The following is a 21,308-nucleotide window of genomic DNA, read 5'->3' as shown; positions in this document are numbered from 1 at the left end:
TCGGGGAAAGCAGGAAGCGGACGCTAGATTTAAATGAAGGAAGTATACGCGTTTGCACTTCTTTTAAAGACAACGAGTCCCTGACAGCATTTGGAGAGGGGATCTGGGGAGAAAGGAGACATTGCGAATCGGACACTAAGTTTTTGGCATTGGGGAGGTGAGCGAGTTTTCCCTCCGAAGGACTCATTGTGAGGGTACCTGGCAGGGCTTCAGTATCTGTCACAGGGGGTTGGTAGATTTATGTGCTTCTCAAGGAGGCCTCTGAACTTGCTCTCAGCATGAGATAAATCACTGTCACTTTGCAGACAGGCACAGACAAACATGGAGGCTACTTTTGCCTCATTAAAACAAGAGAACCAACCGGGCTTCTGCAGCTGTGCTTTCTGCCTCTTAAGAATGACAGAATCAATTAGTGCAGGTTCACCTCAATGGTATGCCATGGGCATGGCTTTTGGGCTGAGGCCATAAAGACCTGTCAACTATGATGATGTTTCTGGAGAACAGGTGGGGGATAGGTGGCAGCTCATCAGGATATGAAAAATGATATCCCTTGGAAAAGTCGGTACGGACATTGTAATAATGTACTTGACAAGCACCTTATCTTCTAGCAACTTTACAAGGCGTGATGATAATTACTAATCAAAATTGGCTCAGGAGAGCAGAGCAGTACTCGCTAGAAATCAGCATAGATGGGAAAGCCGTGAAAAAACAGACGGCTTTTTTTTTTTCTCATAATTTCATACACATTTGCTACTACAGTGGGGTCAGAAACGCAAAGTGCCTCATAAGAACAATAGGCTATGGATTCATAAAGCTGCCTTGAATTGAGAGCTGTCAGGTTTAGTCTGTGTTGCATGATACCATTTACCGAAACAAGGTGATACATGCGTGTGCACGTTTGTGCGTGAAGTGGGAGGTGGTGTGGATATTGCCAGAAACCTTATTCGTACACAAACCCATAGAATAGTGACCGTGTCAATGATAGTCATCAGGCAATATAAAACATTCCACATCAATGGCCATGTGTTTTCTACAAATTACAATATATTTTCCTAGAAAGTGTAACAATCTCAGCATTTGCAAGCCTATTGCTCAGAGTGAGCAATTAAAATCCAACACAATTAAAATGGAAAATAGGCAATTGATCATTTTTAATGGCAAAGCAATGTGTCATTTCCTGACTATTCCCACCCCCACCCCCACCCCGCCTTGGTGCCAGCTCCCAGTAAGCCACTGGACCTCTGGACACTCAGGCTTCCTTACCAGGTGACTGGAGGGGCCAAATATTGGAACTCAGAAATGTGGTCCAGTTAATACCCCGTGGAGCAAGTTGTGACCAATGAGAGACCAGAACTGGAAGGAACTAGCAGATGAACTGTTTGCCTTTCTCTCTCTGATGGACTCTTCCAGCATGAGCAGGTTCCATATAGCGCACCGTTAGGCTTATGACCTAAATGATCAATCCTTGGCCTTGATAAAAGACATCTTTTAAATTTACTCGATAAGAAAAAAACTAATCTAAACATTCGTCTCTCCTGATGGGAGTCACTTATCATCCTCACCATCTCCCCTGACCTGAGTCAGGGCAAAGGTGCAGGGCCTTTAACAAGGATGGCCAGTAAATGTCTCTGGATTTCTGATTGGTTTTATCCATTTAAATATGCAGAAAGAAGCTTCCTTCCATCCCTCCCTCCCAAATCTGCTCTTCTCACAGTCCCCTACGCCACCTCTACCCCGAGTCCAGAAGTCTTGCCTCAGCTCTTTCTTCCGATCCCCACCTGATTCCCACCGGCTGTGCTTTCAGAAGAGATTCAGCATCTGACCACTGCCTCCACATGCGGTCCCCATCCAAGCCCTTGTCACCGCTCTTCCAGAACATTCCCATAGCTTTCCCCTGCTTCCATCCTTGCTCCTTATTAGTTTCTTCTCAAGAAAGCAGCCAGAGAAATTCTCTGAAGAGGCACTCCTCTCCTTAAAGCTTCCTGATATCTCCCCATCTCCCTCAGTAAAGTCCAAAGTGTTCTCCAGGCCTGTTGTCAGTCTGGCTCCATTCCCACCGGGACCCCGTCACGCGCTCTGATCTGGCCTCACAGGCCTTCATGCTGTGTCTCAAACACACCAGGGGCACCCCAGGGACTTTGCACATGCTGCCCCCTGCCTGACTCCTTCTCCCTTGGTCAGCTGCAGACCTTACCCCCTCACTTCCTTCAAGTCTTTACCCAACTATCCCTTCTCACAGTGGCCTTTCAGGGTCACTCTGTCTGAAAGGTACCTCCCTGTGCTTATTTTTTTTCCTTCCCAGCTCTTACTCCCATCTGACCTGCCCTGTACTTATCTACGTTCCCTATTTTTGTCTACTCCACTACAATGCAAGCTCCATGGGGTTACTATCTGTTTTGTTTCCTGCGGTGTCTACAGACAGATAGGGTCTTGTATCCGGCAAGTACTAAGTACTTGTTGAATAGACGAACATATGAACAAACAGTGATGGCCCATGCATTTGAATGTTTCCCTTGTAACTATACACATCTTTTCCTTCCTCCTTTGCATGGTCGGGTGTGGCTGGCTAGGTCCCAGGTGGTCTATTATTACTGCTTACCCTCATACCCCCCTCTCTGGCTCCTCTCTGAATCCTCCTCTAACCATGACAGCATGAAAGGCAGGTCAGGGGCCAGCAATAATACAGGACAAATACAAATAAGAGACTCCGTGTGGTTGAAAACGTGCATGATAGGCACTGATACATTTTTTCTTTTTCTATTTCTTATTTTTGAGAGACAGAGTGTGCAAGTGAGCGAGGGGCAGAGAGACAGAGAGAAAGAGAGAGAGAGAGAGAGAAGCAGGGCTCACCCAGGGCTCATGTTTTTTGTTTTGTTTTGTTTTGTTTTTTTTTACCTCAAGTGGGGCTTGAGCTTTCCCGAAGTAGGACTCGAACTCATGAACTATGAGACCATGACCTGAGCCAAAGTCAGATGCGTAACAACTGAGCCACCCAGGCACCGGATACTTTTTTTTCTGACTTCACAACCCTCCATGTTAAAAATTGCGCTCCTGGGGAGCCTGGGTGGCTCAGTCGGTTAAGCGTCCGACTTCAGCTCAGGTCACGATCTCGCGGTCCGTGAGTTCGAGCCCCGCGTCGGGCTCTGGGCTGATGGCTCAGAGCCTGGAGCCTGCTTCCGATTCTGTGTCTCCCTCTCTCTCTGCCCCTCCCCCGTTCATGCTCTGTCTCTCTCTGTCTCAAAAATAAATAAACGTTAAAAAAAATTAAAAAAAAAATTGCGCTCCTAATACCTGTCTGAACAGGACTCTGGCAATGGGAAGTGATGCCTGAAGAGGAGCCCGTGAATAACCAACCCAGAATGTTCCCCATTTGGCACTCACATTATGTTGAATGTAGAAGGTTCCACCGTGTGTGAAGAGAGCTTCTCACACCTGGGGATTTTGTGCGGGGCAGGAATGGCTGACATAGAACAACGGGGTGGAATCATCCATGTGAGCTCACACATGGCCACTGAGGCATGCTTTGGCCAGCTGCCTCCTAGAGGGCAGATTGCAAAACTTGGCAGGGACTCCACCTAATTATGAAGGTAGCTGCATGGCTGTGAGCTACTGTCCCACGTATCCAGCAGCAGAGGAAGCTCTGCCAATTCTGAGCACACAGGATCTGGCTAATTTGATAACATATGGTGGAGAGAAAGTACGTCACTAGTTTCCTCTCCCACCACGGCTAACTTCTGTAAAGTTGCCGTCTCCTTGTGTCCCACCGTGAGGCCTGTACATTCATTCCTGTGCGATGGGATAATGCATCTTGCAGAAGACAGAATATCCTAGAGACCGTAGAATGATCCAGTCAGCCAACTCCTTTCCCTGTGAGTTACCCACTTATTTCTGAATTGTCCCCCTTAACACTTTGTGAACATATGCAACGGGCCTGGATCAGGAGGATCATGGAGCTATTTACTGATTGTTCTTAAGTGATAGGGAAGCTGGAGGTTGTGGGAAGCTCGGAGGAAGCCCCCAAATCCCTTGGAACAGTTGAACAGTTCAACAGTTGGGGATTTTCTTATTGAGGGCAAAGTTAGATATCATTAAAAGATATTTTCTCTATTATTTTTACCTCTTTTCTTATAGTTGCATGGCCTGTTGAATGCCAATTACCCAGATATAACACAAATGTTCCCTTTGTACACGCCAGCCAAAACCCACAATAAAATTTATTATTCTTCCATTATATGATTTCTTTAGGCATCTGGAGAAGCTAAGAGGCTGAACAAGTGGAATACAGGGCTACAGGACTTGGTCAAGGATAGAGAGACATAATCTGATGATAAAAGGGCTAACACGATTAAGGAGGTAAGAATGAACACCTCCACTGGGCTTGCCAATTGGCAGCTAGGTTTCCTGGGCAACCTTGGGCAAATATCATCACTGAGGTTGACTACTGATGTCATTCCTTTGCATCTATCCTGGGTTCTAGTGTAGTGATAGAGACAGGTAAATTAATTTGTGATTAAGACAGGCACAGCACTTAGAACTATGCAAGGTCGTCTTGGGTACTTTTCCATAATGAAGGTTTGGAGCAAACAGTGTTTTTCTCTTCTTAAAAATTCCGTCCCTTGCTTGTTGCTTATTGGCATTTAGTATTTTAGAAAATATTCTGGCTGAAGAGTAGGAAGACTGAGCTAAGCCCCAGTTCCTTTCATGACCTGTAATTGGTAGAGTAGATTCTCTTGCATAGAAGAGGGGCTGTCCCATGTTCACATGAGATATAAGTCACAAACTTTCACAACTGTGAAAATGGCATAAAAATGAAATACTCTCACAGCGACTGCACAAGAAAAATGTTCTTAATAGTTACCACAGTCCTTTGGAAGGCTTTGTGTGTTCTCTGGAGGAGCCTGGAAGAGGGAAAATGTGCACTGAGTGACACAGCCCATCCAGGAGATCCTGGGAGGAAGCCAAATGAGCTTGTTCCGTGAAAGTGATATGGACCTGTCAGTCACAAGCTCTCAACCACTACACGAAGAGCTGCAATCACTCTGGAGATGGGAGCTCGTGGGTTCTCCTTTTGCTGTCCAAGCAAATTCTAGCCACAGGTGCTTCGTTGGTAAAAATAATCACCAGAATTCACTATAATAATTAAAAAAATGCGTTTCCCAGTAGTTTCTCCATCCTATGGTACGTCCCCATGGCTTCTTGAACTCGTGTACTCAGAAGCAGACAATGAATCTGTCTGGTGGTATAGATCAAGGATGACAATACGAACAATAAGAGAATAAAGAAAGCTTTCTCCTATTAAGGGCTAATGTGCACGGAAACGGGACATTCTTAACACTATTAGTGGTGGATCAGGTAGGTCACCCTGTACACTATCAGAGGGGTGGGTTTCACCCAGATTGGTCAAGTGAGTCAAGAAATCCATGTACCATGAGGTACTGAGACAAAGGATCTGATCCACTCTAATCCCTGCCCCTCAATCGTTGATTTCCTGGAAACATAGGCAAAGTTAGTCATTTAGAATAGTAAGTAAAACGCTTAACTTCACCAGACTACAGATCAGTCTCAGCTGCCTGCCAGTGAAATCTTCCAACAGAGGAGATGAAACGGTGAGAAGCGGGTAAAGGACAGGGATGGGATTTCCAGGGAAACATACACATTCTCAGCCACAGAGGTTCACATGGGGAAGGTTTGGTAGAAGCAGATTGCTTGCTCCTTCGGCCAAGGAGCCCTTCAGGTCAGCTAGGGTAGTACCTTCTATTTGGAGCCTGGGACCAGGGAAGAGCCTAGAGGGATCAAAGGTCAGGGGCAGATACAAAGTAGAAGAAAAACATAGCCCAGGACTGACTTGGGAAGGAGGAAGAATCTCACAGAGCCTGGCTGGGGTCTGCTTGATTGGCTTGGCACATCGTGGGGGGTTGAGTAAATTATTCTCTGTAAATGCATCTGTTTTTATGGTTTTCCAGTTGTCTCTATTTTCTCTGGGTCTGTCTGTTTATTTATTTTTATGTCAAATTTGTATCCTGTGCATAGGACACACTAAATACATGCCTCCTGAATAAGGCATTTCAGATCAGGTGCTTAATTAATATTTGTTAGCTCACTGAATTCTCACAACATTGATTTAATTCTCGATAATCAGAACTATTTTAAAAATGAGAAAAAAAAAACCCACTCAAAAAACCTCACAAAGCAGGAACAACAAAAGCCACGCTCAGCGAAGTTAAGTAATTGGTCTAAGGTTGTAACATGGTGAAGTCCAGATCTGTCCTCAGAGCTACCTTTTCTCATTATTTTGGGCTGCCCCTGTATCAGCAGCTCTGTGATCTATCATATCACGGTGGGTCCTTGAGGCATAGGCACTGGGATGTTGGGAAAGGCAAGAAGGTGGCAGTGGGGGCTGGTGGGGAGGGGAGTGATGGCCAAGCGCGCTGTCCCCGCTGGAGTTTCTTCACTGCATTTTTCTGGTTCCTGACACTATTCCATCTCTGACGGTTATCGCGGCCAGCCAGCCGACTCAAACGGCAACTGTTATATGTTCATTATTTTATCATGTCTTTTAAAAAGTGGTGTTGGCTTTTCTTTAAAGGAGAACAAGAAAGCATTATTAATATATTTAAATTGTCATTTAGCTTTAATGAAGTGAAGTGACCACCAGGGTACGTGAAATGATCATGGGAGCCAGACAGAGGCTCAGCAAGCTGTTTTCCACAATACTTAGCTCAACTGCTTAAAGCGTGGGCGGTTGCCATAGTAACTACTTGAATAAACTCAGGGAGGGTCCAGGGGGGGTCAAGCAGCACAAGCATTTAATGCATTTACCTTATTTTGCAAAAACGAAACAGAATGAGAAAACCTAAGATTTTTTTCCCCCTGAAGGGTCACTTTTCCTTCCTGTTAATACTAGGACCTTCCTTTCCCTAGGATGATTGCTTTTTTGCTTGTTTTTGTTTTTGTTTTTGTTTTCAAGACAACCAGGGAAAGAAGAATAGGAAGATTTTAATCTGTTTTCTAAATAGCTCAGCGGATGTCAAAATATTCAAAAAGGAAAATAAGCTGGAAATTTCTAGCTATGGATCAAATATCACCATGACTGTAAGTCGCAAAAACAAAAAACAAACAAAAATTCACTTATTTCTACAATGGCCCCCTGGATTGTTTTTGCAATGGTGGATTGTTTCTGTTCACCTCCTGATTGGCATTAGAACGCAGTCCTGCCTGCAAGGAATTGAAAAGGCGGGCTTTGTGATTATACTATTTGATTTTGAAGGCCGGGAACATTTCCCTTTATATCATGCCTTATGTTTCATCTCCATTCTCTTCAAATGATCAAGTGCTTTGCTTTCCTTCATGTTTATGGAAAGTACTTCCAAATTCTTACTCCAGGCCCTCTTGCCCAAGAGTTAGAATCCAATGATCATTTTGACAGGTTGTAAATATCTCTTTTTCTCATCACTAACCTTTTTGCCTTCTTTGCCCTTGCATAATGGATATTCTCCATGCAAAGAGGGAAGTGGTTACCTAAGTTATTGTATACCCATACGATGGAATACTTTGCAGTTGCTAAGAAGAATTTCTCAAAAAAGTTAATCTATGTGCACTTATATAAAATAATGTTTAGGAAATAATTTTAAGGGGTGCCTGGTTGGCTAAATGTCCAACTCTGGATTTCAGCTCAGGTCATGATCTCACGGTTCATGGGATCCAGCCCCGCGTCAGGTTCAGCACTGACAGAGCAGAGCCTGCTTGGGATTCTCTCTCTCCTTCTCTCTCTGCCCCTCCCATGCTCGTGCATGCACTCTCTCCCCCTCTTTCTCCCTCCCAATAAATAAACTTACAAAAAAGGATTTTAAGTGAAAAGAGCCAAATTGAGGAACTGTGCATATACAGTATATGTACATATATGTGCATATACAGTATATATATATGTATATAATATGTATACAGTATACATATGTGTATATAATGTCTGCATAGAGTATTTTGAAAGGGTACACAGAAATTGGTTATAATTCTTAACTCTAAGGGGTAACAAGGGATGGAGAGGGAGGAAGACTTTTACATATTATTAAACTACTCATTGGTGCTGCTGAAATTCTTGAGTATTATTTTTATATTAATCAAAATGGACATCTTCCCATTATTTCCAAACAGGAAAGAGATGTGGGTAGGTGTGAAATTCGTTGTGGTGTAGGGTATCACCACAGCACACAAGAGAACACAACAATAAGGGATTGACCCATTCTCGGTTGACTTTTGATTTTTGGGATCTTCATCTGTATAACTGTGTACTGCTCTTTTCTGGTATCGTCCTCGTCTACACTTCGAGTGCTTCATGCTGGATCAGTGTGACTTTTCTTGGGCTCGTTCGCTTGATTTCAAACTGTCTGCCTCCAACTCGGCTCTCACATTCGGAGGCGGTGTAGTATGGTGGTGAATGAGGCGGGCTCTGGATTCAAATCCTGGCCGGGGCTCTCCTGGCTCTGTGACCTTTGGCAAGTCGATCAACCTCCTGTGTCCCAGTTTCCTCATCATATAATTCAGGATAACCATAATTCCTGTCCTGAGGTACCATTAGAATGACTATACATACTGGCATTTAGGAAGCACTTCTAGGCGTTAGTCATTATTCTTTGAGGTGATTTTTGAGGTTGTTGTTAAAATTAGCTACACAGCAATGAGGGAGGAAAGCCCAAAGAAACTAAACGAAAAAAAAAAAAAAATAGAGAAAAGCAGAAGAAAGGGGAAAAAAATCACCCCTAAAGGCTCTTCAGAGAAAGAATGACTACTGAGGTGTTAGAAAACATCCTTCCAATGTAGATCCCCATGTAAATAACGTAGAACATTCTCTCATCTAAATGGGAGAAAAGTTCTTCTGTAATTCGCTTTTTTATTCCACACCAGGCAGGCCATCATTCTAAAACAACACTGACATTATTTTCCTACTCTGTCATCAACGATTCCCTATCACTAACTGGATTAAAGCAAAGCTAATTCTCTAATTCACGGATATTGCTTGTAAAAGTCTTCCCTCTCTCTCCAAAGATAGTTTCCCATTTTTAAATACTCCTTCTCTATGTCAGTCAGCTTGGTTCCTTTCTGTTCAGACACATTCCTGATCCCCAGTCTCTTGCCTCTAAGTAATTATTCAAATTCCAGGCTGAATCCTTTCTCTTTCATGAAGCCATCCCTTGCTGTTTCTATCATAATAACTTTCTATTTTCTGAGCAATTACAGCACTTGTAGTCTGAGGTCAACATACATAATGTTATTTTGAAACTTATAAATAATTACACAAAATTGTTTTCTTTGTTTTGGTGACACTTAATCATATATTTGCACTGGAGACAGAACACTTATGTATCTCTTGTGTTCCTCAGGGAATGCAGCAGCTTGAAAGCTTTTATTTATCTGGAAAGATTCTTAGTTGTGAGTGAGAAGACTCGAATCCTAAAATTTGCCCCATAGTTTGAGCAAGTCACTGCTCTTCTCTGGGCCTCAACATCCTCATTTGCAAGATAACTGGGCTGGAGTAATCTCTGAGTTTCCTTCTGGTTTTGCTTCTAAGAGTTTCCTTTTGTCCTGTCTCTGAAGGATGGCTACTTGAAGATAATGTGCACTAGTGTATGGGTAAATGCTTAAAATGGGCTCCTTGGAAAGAAAAAAATCTCTGATTTGTAGGGTTGCTTGATTTCTGTTGTGTAAACAGTCCCATTGTGGCCAGTGTCAAGTTACCATAGTGACACGAATGAGATGGAGTTGAGGAGAGGTGCACATCATTGGCTCTCACTGGCAAACTGGACCAGCCAACATTGCCGAGTGGTTCCTTTCAATGAAGAGGGGCACAGTCTCTGGCTTGAAGAATGTGGCTATTTTAATTCTCAGCTTCTCTTACTCTAACATCTTGATATTATCTTTCTTTAATGAGTAGAAGGAAACAAGGGAGACAACACAAGAAAGTGGTTCTATCTTGGCTTTTTAATTTCAGCCTCTCCAGACATGAGCTCTAGGATTAGGCCAGTCTCCTCAGGTGCCCAAACCCACAGTACAGTGTCCGTCTCTCTTGAAATGTGGCCCAGGGATGATGCTACCAAGGTGGTGGCAATTTCACATGCAGGTGGTAACCTGGATCTATGCCTAGAACTCTCAGCTCTGCTTCTTCTCGGAAAGAGAAGTGGGTCCAAAGAACTAAAAGAAGTTTCGGAGCTGGAAGCCAGGAACAATGTCCAGATGGTGAAGACAGTCTTACTTGGGGAAAAGTCCCCAGAGCTCCACGAGACAGTGGGAGGATGAAAGATGGAGTGGAAAGCAGATGGCTGGAGCCTAAGACCCGAGACCAAGCTGGGCTCTATATTCTGAGGCTCACAACCATGGGCAACCCTTGATTTATTGGTAAAATGTTGGTGAAGATCAATTCTAAAATTTTCCTGATACCATTGGGAGGATCAAATGAGATATACTGAAAACACTTGATAAAGTGTTATTTAAGATTTTTACCTGGTTTTTACCTGAAAAGTAGGCTTGGAAGAAAATTAAAATGTTACTCGTTATCAGGATAGATGATCAAATTACATTTCTTCTTCCTTGGTTTATTTGGGTAACAGATCCATTTGAAAGAATGCTAACCAGGTAATGTGATTATTGCAGAGAATCCTGCTCTAATTCTCAAAGGACTCATTACTGTTGGTCTTAGAGTCTCTCCCCTCCTCTTCACTGAGCTAGAACAAACAGGGATTCCCCAGACGCACTGCCAGAAATATGCTCATGTTCAGAGTGGATGACAATACTAGGCGCCCCTGCATAGATATTTTTAACATGCTAATGTATACCTGCCAGACTGAGCTCCCAGTCTCCAGGTGGGCTGGTGATGCTATGGAGGGTTGAGAAGGAACAGGGAGAGAACCACAGATTCAGACGCACAGGAAGGGTGGAGTCTGAGCGAGCCCAGGCATAGCCAAAGGGCGACAGGTGGGTATTAGATGACAATTCAACTCAACAACTACGGGCCAAAGCCACTCTGGGAAGCTACCGATCAAGGCATCTGAGGCACGGAGGGATTGTTTAATGGTAAGTTAGCATTCATTCAGTACCTCTCGGGGCTGACCCTATGCCCAGTGCTTTTCCAACATTACTTCAGATAGCATTTGATGCGAGGACAGAGAAAACAGAAGTATATGTAAGAAGGCTACAACTACCTTGAGAAATGTTTGAACACAGTGCTTCAGGAATTCTTAGGAGGAAGAACTAATGGTTAACAAGGAGAGGTTCAATTTGAGAGTAAGATCAAAAAGAGCGAAGAGTTTTTTCCTACTCTCCTCTCCCATTAGATTGTAAGTTCTATTATACTAGGAATCCTGGCTCCTAATGTATCCCAATGCCTAGCACATAATAGGTGGCCACAAACAATAATAAGGGTGATAATAGCTAACACGTATGGAGCGCTTAGCGTGTGCTGGGCACTGTTTGAAGTCTTCTGCATGTGTTACATTATTGATTCTTCACAACTACTTTTGAGGTAGGAAATATTATCATCCCTGTAAAACTAATGAGGAAATTGAGTCACAGAAAGCTTAGGTGATTTTCCCACAGTGGCACATCTAGAAGTGACAGAGCTATGACTTCGAAGCCAGGTAATCTCACCTCAGAGCCTGCACTCTTCAGCAACATGCTGCATTAACTGAATGAATAAATGAAGCAGAGACGGCTTTCTTGGGGGGGTAGGGTGGGGAACAGTGTAAACAAAGACCTTGAGGTACCATTGCTGCTGTCCATCAAATACACCCAGCTTTTCGTTTTCGGGGCACACAGTAGGACTGCACTTCTCTGTCTCTCTGAAACAGGTGTGGTCATCTGGCTGGCTTTAGCAATGAAACGTGAGCAAAAATGATGTGTATCAATTCCAGGAAAGAGTGCTTCATTACGTCCTTTCTCTTTTTCTGATTTGGTGACCATCGAAGCACCTACTGAGATGTACTCTCTGTCTTTCTGGACATCTGAGTGACTGAAATGAGCAGAGCCCCCTGACAATTCACAATGGACGTATATTGGGAGCAAGAAAGAAACTTTTGAGATTTGAGGATTATCGCCAGACCGTAACCTAGCCTAGCCTAACTGGTACATACATTGGTACCAGAAATGGGGTACCCCGGTAGTAGCAACAACCAGAACACCCCAAAATATGTGAGGATAGCTTCAGAAATTGGTAGCAAGCAGGTGAGTAACTATGGGAGGCTGGGAAACATACCGATCTAGGTTATGCAGTGGTGAATCATTTGGTAAACTGTTGTCTGCAACAACCTGGGAGGTAGATGATGTAATAAATGAACTCATAACTCTAGGGGAGGTAGGTACAAAACAGAATGTCAATAGCATGTGTTGGTTGCTGTCGGCAGTCATGATGCAGTTTGAAATAAGCTCAGAAAAGAATTGGTTAGATTGTAAGCAGCAACGGAAGGGGATAAGGGGAGGCTAGAGATGCGAGGAGTTGAAGGATTGGAAGAAGCAACTGATTTCAACCCGATTTGTAGAAGGTAAACCCGAGGAGGGCTTTGAGTGATAAAAACTACCACTTGCGACAAGGTTCAAATCAAGGATGTGGCTACCTCACCTTATGGTTCAAATCTTTGAGTGGAGTCAGAGCGTTGGGAACGAATATGCAATTAGCTAAATACTTTGATTAGACAAAATGATTCAGAGGAAAGCACTAATACGTTTTTAGGCTGAGAGTATCTTAGAGGCATGGGGGTGGGAAGGCAAACAAAGAGAGCAAAAATGATCGTTGTATCTAGAAGGGTTCTGCGAGTGTGATGATTGTTACACGGAAGTCACCCAAATCCACAGATAAGAAGCTGACTACAGTCTTGAGAGAGCTGTACTGCACTTAAAAGATGTAGTGACAAGGGGAGTTCTAAAATGTCTCTTGGGCTCTAAGGAGCACATGTTCCCAGCCGTGTACTTTGAATATGATCAGGGGGAATAATAGAAATGGAAGACTCTCCCAGAGCAGGGAGCTGGGAAACGTGGAGAGCAAAGTACAAGGAAGTTGCTTCCAGGAAGCAGAATTGTAGCCTAATCAAGAAACCTTGCCTTCCCCAGAGTAAGGAGCCTGAACATCCTCCCCAGTGGGATTGTAGAATCGCTAAGGACCAGTGACTACTGTTGTCTCCCGTCTTCTTCTTTTTGAATGGGAGTCTTACTGGGGATGTTTTGTTCTTATTCCAGCATTACAAGTGGCATGTAGGGGGCAGGTCATTTTCAATTAGAGGCTGCAGGTCTCCAAGTGTGGAGGAGCCATATCTGAACGAGTTGTAGATATTACAGTGTATCATTCTCTGTTCTGCGGACAATCATTCATCATCCACACATCATAAACTTTAAAGTTTAATATAGGACCAGAATTTGGGTTTTCTGCCTCTGATGGTGGTAATGGGGCACAAATACATTTTGCCTCCAGGAGGGAGAGAGAGAGAGAGAGAGAGAGAGCGAGAGAGAGAGAGAGAGCCAAATATTTGGTCTCAGAAGGATAGACTTCAGTACTTCAGTAATCATTAGTGCTGCTTGTCATACTGTTTTGTGTGTTCATCTTAACATGTGCCCATTGAGGACTAAGTACAGGGACACAATGGAATTCAGAGGTGATGTTTCGGTGACCTGGTAGGAAGTCTATAGGAGTTATTGCCGGGAGAGGCTGGTGCCCGTAAGAGAGATGGGTCGTTGTGGTCATTCAAATGAGGAGGGAAGCCTTAAAGCCTAAGAGGTGAGAGTTTGAGCTGCAATGTTTCAAGACAGAATTTAGGAAAATGGTAATTCGGGTGACAGAAATGGAAGAGTCAGGAAGAGCAGTGACGTACTCAAGGAGAAGTGCATTATTTGGGTGCCTAGAAATCTCATCTTCTTGCATATGCTTCATGTAAAAATCCAAGATGAATAAACATGATAAGAACATCGTGCTGGTCTTCGGCTTAGACTTAACTTAGACTCCACAGGCTGGGAAAATCTCACACAGACATTCTGTCCGTTCCACCCAAGTCGGCAGAATTACCAAAGCTCTCAGAGAAGGACAGTTCAGGTTGTTTTAAAAGGTGCCTGGAAACATTTGTCTTCAAATCCCCACTTGGTTTATTCCATGATTAATAACTTTGCCATTAGAAGTTTCCCCTTGCAGCTAACTTAAGTTCCTTGGGCTGTAGTTTTGATGTCGTTTCCTCTTATTTATATACAGGAATGTCAGTGGTTTTCCTGTCCCATATGCATTCTCTGTAAAGATGGATTTATTTAGGACTCACACCCAACCTGCTTCCAAAAAGGATTAGAGGCGCCTCCTAATATGTCTGCCTAGGCTTCCTTTAAAGTAGCTTTTCTCTTTCCTTCATAAGTGTGCTGCTCTCAGAGACGAACCAGGAGGATTTCTTTAACGATATAAAACAAAAGCCAAACTAATAACACGGACTATGCTGACACAATAGTAACCTGCAATGAAAAAAAAAAAAAAAAAAAAAGAAAGAAAACGCTCTCCCCATGTCAAGTAGATTTTTATGACCAGAAAAAATTCTGGACAAAATGATAAACTTGAATACCTTTGGCCTCTGAATTTTTAGTTTATTTCTTCTCTGTAGTGCCTTCTTCCACCATTCTTAGATTCTAGGGCACAACTATATACTCTAGAGTATCTTTTAGGGTATATTTATGTCTCTAAAATATCTGTATTTATATAAATATATTTATAAAAACATCTATATATAAATATATATTTATAAACAAACGCATGTGTGTGTCTATATATATATATACATATATGTGTGTGTGTGTATGTATATATATTTTCCACTTGACTATGGAAAACCAGAAATTAGTAAAGAATTTAATAAATGTGTTGAAACCAAGGTATAAATGTCTCCCACAGGGACTTCAATATTAAAGGTCCTGAATAAATGAGTGAGTGATTACATGAATACCCTTTCTGATTATAATTAGGGTGTTCTCTGTTACCTGGTTGTCTGCGCTTTAACGGGGAATGTAGATATTAAATTGAAGGCACGGTAGCCAGCAGACAGGCAGGATAAAGGATTTTAAATATCTCGGTAAACAGAAGTCTTCCTGGCATGCCAGTGGGTAGCACTGCTGATCGGTACTGCAGGAGGGGACTGGGGAATCTTCATTTCCAGAACCCTTTTCTGGGGTCTTCCCCTGCTCATGTTTCTCCAGTCTTTGGTGCCTTGCCTGGTCATGAGAAGACAGCTCAGGTGACATACTGTATAGCCACAGAAAAGATATAGGTACAGGGTTTGTTATTACACTAGTCCTGACGGACGTGGACCCAGGCTCCTAAAAGCCTATTGCTTCTCCCTTGAACTTCAGGCATGAGCCAACGCCTCCTTATCTCTGACCCAATGGTCATTTGGCCCTTCTTTCCTTTACCTCAAGGCAAGCCTGAGTCAACATGTTTTCTCTCTAAAATGTATCTGAATTTCCTTTCATTCCTTCACCTCCCTCAAAGATATGCAAGCAGTTCTTTCCTCTTTGGGGTCATGGTCATTGTAGGGACAGTCTAATCTATGCAAGTGTCCTTCCAAAACAGGCTTTTCTTTTTTTTTTTAATTTTTAATTTTTACATTTTATTTATTTTTGAGAGAGAGAGACAGAGAGAGAGAGAGAGAGAGAGAGAGGGAGAGAGAGACAGGGACAAGTGGGGGAGGGGTAGAGAGAGAGGGAGACAGAATCCGAAGCAGGCTCCAGACTCTGAGCTGTCAGCACAGAGCCTGATGTGGGGCTCGAACCCACAAACCGTGAGATCATGACCTGAGCCGAAGACAGTTGCTTAACCGACTGAGCCACCCAGGCGCCCCAAAACAGGCTTTTCTAAAGAGCAATTATATCCCAAGAGACCAGGATGTGGTATAGATACAGGGCTCAACACATGCCCATCTCATTTGGAGGAAAGCATTCATACCTCAAAGAGGGACTGATTTTTCTTAACCTTGGCCTGGTGATCTGGGCTGACTATAATGGGCAATTTCTTGTACCAGTTACTGTTTGTTTTGTTTTTCTATGAGCCTTATTTCTAGCAAGGGGTTGAAGGGTATTTGGATAATTTCTCTAGGGGCAGGTGAATGAGTTTTAGCTTTAACCTTTTCCCTTGTCTTATTATTGTGGAAGGTGGGTGGGTAAAGGAGTTGGGAGGATGGAATGTAATAGAGGAAAGTACCGTGGTCAGGAAAGGATTGGGAAACTATCTTGAGTTTATATCACTGAATCATATTCACAATATTGTAGGGTCAGTTGGGTTCTGTTCTCTCTTCTATCGTAAAGATTGTCTGTCGTTATATGTGGAGTTATACTGGTGGTCAGGCAGGAGAGAAATGTCAAAGCATGTGGGAAAAACAGACAACAAAGGAAAACAGAGACATTTCATACCACTTAGGACAGAGATGGGATGATATATATGGCTAGGTTCTTAAACACGGCTCACATCCTTAGGAAAAAAATTCTCTCATGTTCATATGCCCCAGGTCCCCCTTTTCTGGGGAGAGAAGGCACCTGGGGAACCGCAGGTGGGCAGGAGGGGCTTGTGGAATGCGAGGAACACTGTGTCCAGAGAGAAAAAAGGGAGCAAGAAGTTTATTCAAAGATAATCAAAAACAGAGACTCTAGCAAAAAGCTAGTTTTGGGTTCCTGATATAACACTGATACATTTTAAACTTCCAGAATTACAGTTGTAGGAGAATGCCTCATCTAACTCTTCTCAAATTATTTTGTTTACCAATGCTGATCTTTTTGTCTTTAAACTGTGAACTCCCAGTTCTTCCCTGCCTCATCCTTACAATTATATACAATAGTGGGGAAAGATCTCTTAGAGACTGTGGGTGAGAGACAGCACTTCTTGGCATCACTAGTCAATGAGAAGTGAGTGCTAGAGAACTGTGTTGAGAAGGGTTCTGAAGCCCAATCTGTGTTCAGCAGGAAGGGTACTGGGATCCATTAATGCTGGGATCGGGTAATGCTGTCTGCCATGGGCCTGGGGGTTCAGGAAGGGTGGGGAGTGGTGATGAGAGTTATCTAAGCGGTACCATCCATGCTAAGAGCCCAAGCCTCTCATTTAATTTGGGTGTGTGTGTGCCAGGCTCAGAGACATTAAACCAGTTGCCAAAGCCACACAGCTACTTAGTGTTTCACCAATATACATAAAAAAGAAGTTCAGGATCAGGAAAAGAATGCAGATTAAGAGGATTAGCCATTCTGAACACACAAAACTACTGCCTTCAAGACATTGAGGACTGAACATGAACCTGCTTGAAGCCTTTTGTTAGACATTTTATCAAAAGTGCTAGGAGCTCTACCTGCTTACCCACAAAATCAAACGTGCACAGAAGTCTGGGGCCCTCCTTGTCGATTTCAGAGGCCTTTGAAAGTGTGTAATGTTAGAGATTATTTCCTCCAGGAGAAAAGTTTTCTCAGTTCTTGGATGAAGAGATAAAGAAGTATGAAGAAATTTTAACGTGTTATTTGCCTAGGATTAATGGACAGTTGAATTTAAATAGAGAATCTTTTAAATAGCAGCTTTTAAGAAAGTTCTTTCTATAAAATATCAGGGGCGGGGGAAAAGTCCAAGATGGGATTTGGCCATGATTTTTTAACTAGGGCTGTAGTCTCAATGCTAAAATAAATAGCAAGTTATAACAAATCCAACTAAAAGAGTTAAATTCATTAGAGCCAAGCTGTGGTGACACGCTTTGAGGGAATTCTGGCCCCCAAACCTCTCCTCGACTTGCCTGAGAATTTACTGTTCAGCATCCAGAAATCATTATTTGAAAATGGTAATATTCTTGGATAATAATCCATTTCAAGTTCATCGTTGGGTGATAACAAAAGAAGGGAAAGCTAGCAGTGGGGTGAAGGGATTTATTACTGGCTGTGGAAGGAGACAAGAGAGTGAAAGAAATAATGATCCTCAGTGAGTAGCTACAGGAATTTTGCAGCCCCAAGATGGAGTTCACTGTCTGAAGCCTGCTTATGACTCTAGAGTGTTCCACTGACCTTAGGACACAATAACACTGAGTGGGTGATGAAAACAACCCTCGTAAATAAACCCTCAAGATGCCTTTAAAAAATACAAAAGAGAGAAACAATGTAAGAAAGTAGGGAAGTGCTTTCTCTCCAACATTTCTGACAGAAGATAGGAGTTGAAAACCTCCAACAAAATGTTGCCCTAATCTCACTTGGCTAATTTTAGTTATCTTGGTTCATGGCTATGATTCATCCCTAAAGCTGTGAATTGCTGAGGAGGAAGGAGGAAAAAAAGTGACTTAAATGTCAAAGAAGTAAGAACAAAAATATAGTCTTCTTTTTTGGGGAACTAGAATTCCAGGATATGGGGATCTTTTTTTTCTCATGAGGGACCAAATGCTTCGAACTTCTAGAGAAATAATGGTCTTGAGTCAAAACATCATTAAGGAATGGAAGACGGCATTGATTATAAGTCATGTCATGTTGGAATTTTTGCCTCCATAGTGCATTTCCTTTGTCTTCTTGTGTACCTCCGATACCATTAAACTAGCACTCACTAGGAATCATCTGGAGTTATGTATGACGGAAGCCTAATACGTAGACTGTAATGAGGAATGGAATCCCTAAACCAGGTGAGGGAGGAATGAATGGAGACAAATGGAACCACGAGAAGTAAGCCTGGGCAATGGAATAGTAGGAAAGGGAAGAAAGGCACGTTTGAATGATGGTCAGATGTTGTCTTGCTTGCTAAAGAATAGAGATGGTTTGGTGAAATTCCATCTTGAGTTTCTGAGTTTTCATCTTGAGTAGAAAAAAGTTTCTCAATTCTTCAGGGGTCCCCATAGTAAATTGGTTACCATGTTGCATTTCCATAGGTTTGGAGGAAGAGAATAGTCACCAACTCAGCTCGGTGACTGATTTCACTGTCCCAAGTAGCTGACCTCCACCAACAGCTTAGCCACTCTCCGTGTTTGTCTTGTTCTTAAAACTCTTCAACACTGCCGCTCTTAAAACTTCCGAGAAGTCAAGGAAGTATACGAGGGTTGTAAAAATAGGGCCCTGGGCTTGAGAGGAAGATGGTATTATGTAGGAAGCAAGATGAACAAGGAAGAATTCCAATGACTTCAGAGTGGATCGCCCACAGCCCTTGAAGCTGGGAGAAGAGTAGACCAGGGCACATGTGTGAGAGGTGATTTCTGCACCTACCCCCCAGTCCTCAGCCTCCTCAGAGCACTCTTCTAGCCTTTCTTACGCTCTGCTCCTTTCAGTTCTCCTCATACCTGGCTATTACAGCGGCAATCGCTGTATCTCATTACCTGCGACCTAAAGTGTCATTCAGCCAATGTGACACATGCATCCTGATAGATAAACTAAGGGGGTACTAAGGTTCTGGAAGGGACTCTGTAGGTTGCAGAGTCCCACCGCTTGGTATACATTTGAGGCAACTGAGCTCTTGAAGGTCTAAGTGACTTTCTTGCGCAAAACATTCCCTCTTTTGCTTCTTCTGGAAGATGTTAATTAGCACCTTGGCTCTAGTGGAGAGATATTTTAAAGTCCATAGAAGATATTTGCCAGAAGTTATCCTTGGCCACCCTCATTTTAAACCACCTTGGCAGACTGCCTTTATTACAAATCCAGTGTTTTTTGTTTTTTTTTTTTTCTGACTGGGTACATTTAATTTTCTGAGTCTCCACGAGGTGTGCCAAAGTACAACAAAAACCTGTTTCTATTTTTCATTTCCATGATCAACTTTTACCTTGTGTGGCAGTGTTATGGGTTGAATTACTTTCTCTCTCTCTCTTTCTCTCTCTCTCTGTGTATATATATATATATATATATATATATATATATATATATATATATATCCTAACTCCCAGTACCTGTGAACATGACCTTACTTGGAAATAGGGGTCTTGCAGATTTAATCAAGTGAAGAGGAGGTCATTAGCGAGGGTTCTAATCCGATGTGAGTGGTGCGATGAGAAGACGGCTGTGTGAAGACGCACATGAGATAGGCAGAGATTCAAGTGCTCCAGCTGGAAGCCAAAGAATGCCAAGGATTGGCGGCCCACAACCAGAAGCTGAGAGGAGGCAAGGAAGGATTGTTCTCAACAAGTTTCTCAAGGAGCATGGTCTCAAGGAGCGTCGCAAGGTCTCACCGAGACCTGGATTTCCGACTTCTGGCATCCAGAACTGTGACATTACAAGTTTTTGTTGTTTCAAGCCACTTTGTTATGGCAGCCCGAGGAAACTGATACTTGCAATGATAAAGGCAAAGAGGAAGGGCAACTGGAGGCTGAAGGAAAGAAAAAAGCTTTCTTTCTTGGGTTGGTTTACTAATGTCATTGGTATTAAGTAAAAGTGTTTTTCAGTTTATTTATTTTGAGAGAGAGAGATAGATAAAGAGAGAGAGAGAGAGAGAGAGAATATGAATGGGGCAGGGGTGGAGACAGGGAGAGACGGAATCCCAAGCAGGCCCCGCGCTGTCAGCAGAGAGCCCGACGTGGGGCTCAAACTCATGAATCGTGAGATCATGACCTGAGCCAAGATCAAGAGTTGGCCACTTAACCAATGAGCCACCCAGGCACACTGGCATTAATTTTTTATTGAGGTGATCTGGAGAGGTTCCACATGACCCCTTGAAAAAAATTTGTGAGGGGACTCTGTCCACTGTTTTAAGCTATAGCTTACTTTGCTATTTAAGTAAGTTTCCATCATAGAATAGTCAGCTGTTTTTCAGTGTTTTAGCTTAATAGTCTAGTTTGTTTTCCTTAGCCTGATGGTTTTGGTCTTTTTCTATTTTATTTATTTTGTGTTTTAATATTTTATTTTGTAGCATAATATAAATTCATGAATAGTAGTATGTATTTCCTCAATACAAGGGGAAAAAGGCACTTAAAAATACAAATCATCCACAAAATATTTTTCAAATGATGATCCAAGCATTGATATATTCCAAGGCTCCGATTTACTCTCCATAAATAATATTAAAAATTAAATCAGGCTTTGCTTAAAATAATTTCAGTAGTTTCTTTTGCAGTGCTATTCTGTATTTACAAATAGCACAAATAGAGGTAAGGACTACTTATAATCATATTTTTCAAAACCAAAAACCATTTTTTAACATTTAATTTTAAGTAATCTCTACACCCAATGTGAGCTTGAACTTGTAATCCCAAGATCAAGAGCCACATGCTTCACCGACTGAGCCAGACAGGTGTCCCCCCAAATCCATTTTTAACGTCTTACAAATTATATGCATTTAGCATCCAAATTTAAAAACCTATATCAAGAACCTTCACATATCA

The 21,308-nt window shown here is 42.6% G+C and overlaps 1 protein-coding gene across 1 annotated transcript in view; it reads right to left on the bottom strand.

Annotated features, from left to right (window-relative positions):
- Window positions 1-21,308, bottom strand: part of DLGAP1 (DLG associated protein 1) — an 884,156-nt gene that overhangs the window by 235,997 nt on the left and 626,851 nt on the right. The gene's annotated exons all lie outside the window — the stretch shown is intronic.

This window comes from Panthera leo, chromosome D3 (genome assembly GCF_018350215.1).
Source record: "Panthera leo isolate Ple1 chromosome D3, P.leo_Ple1_pat1.1, whole genome shotgun sequence".
NCBI lineage: Eukaryota > Metazoa > Chordata > Mammalia > Carnivora > Felidae > Panthera > Panthera leo.
This window is presented reverse-complemented; position numbering and strand designations above follow the sequence as displayed.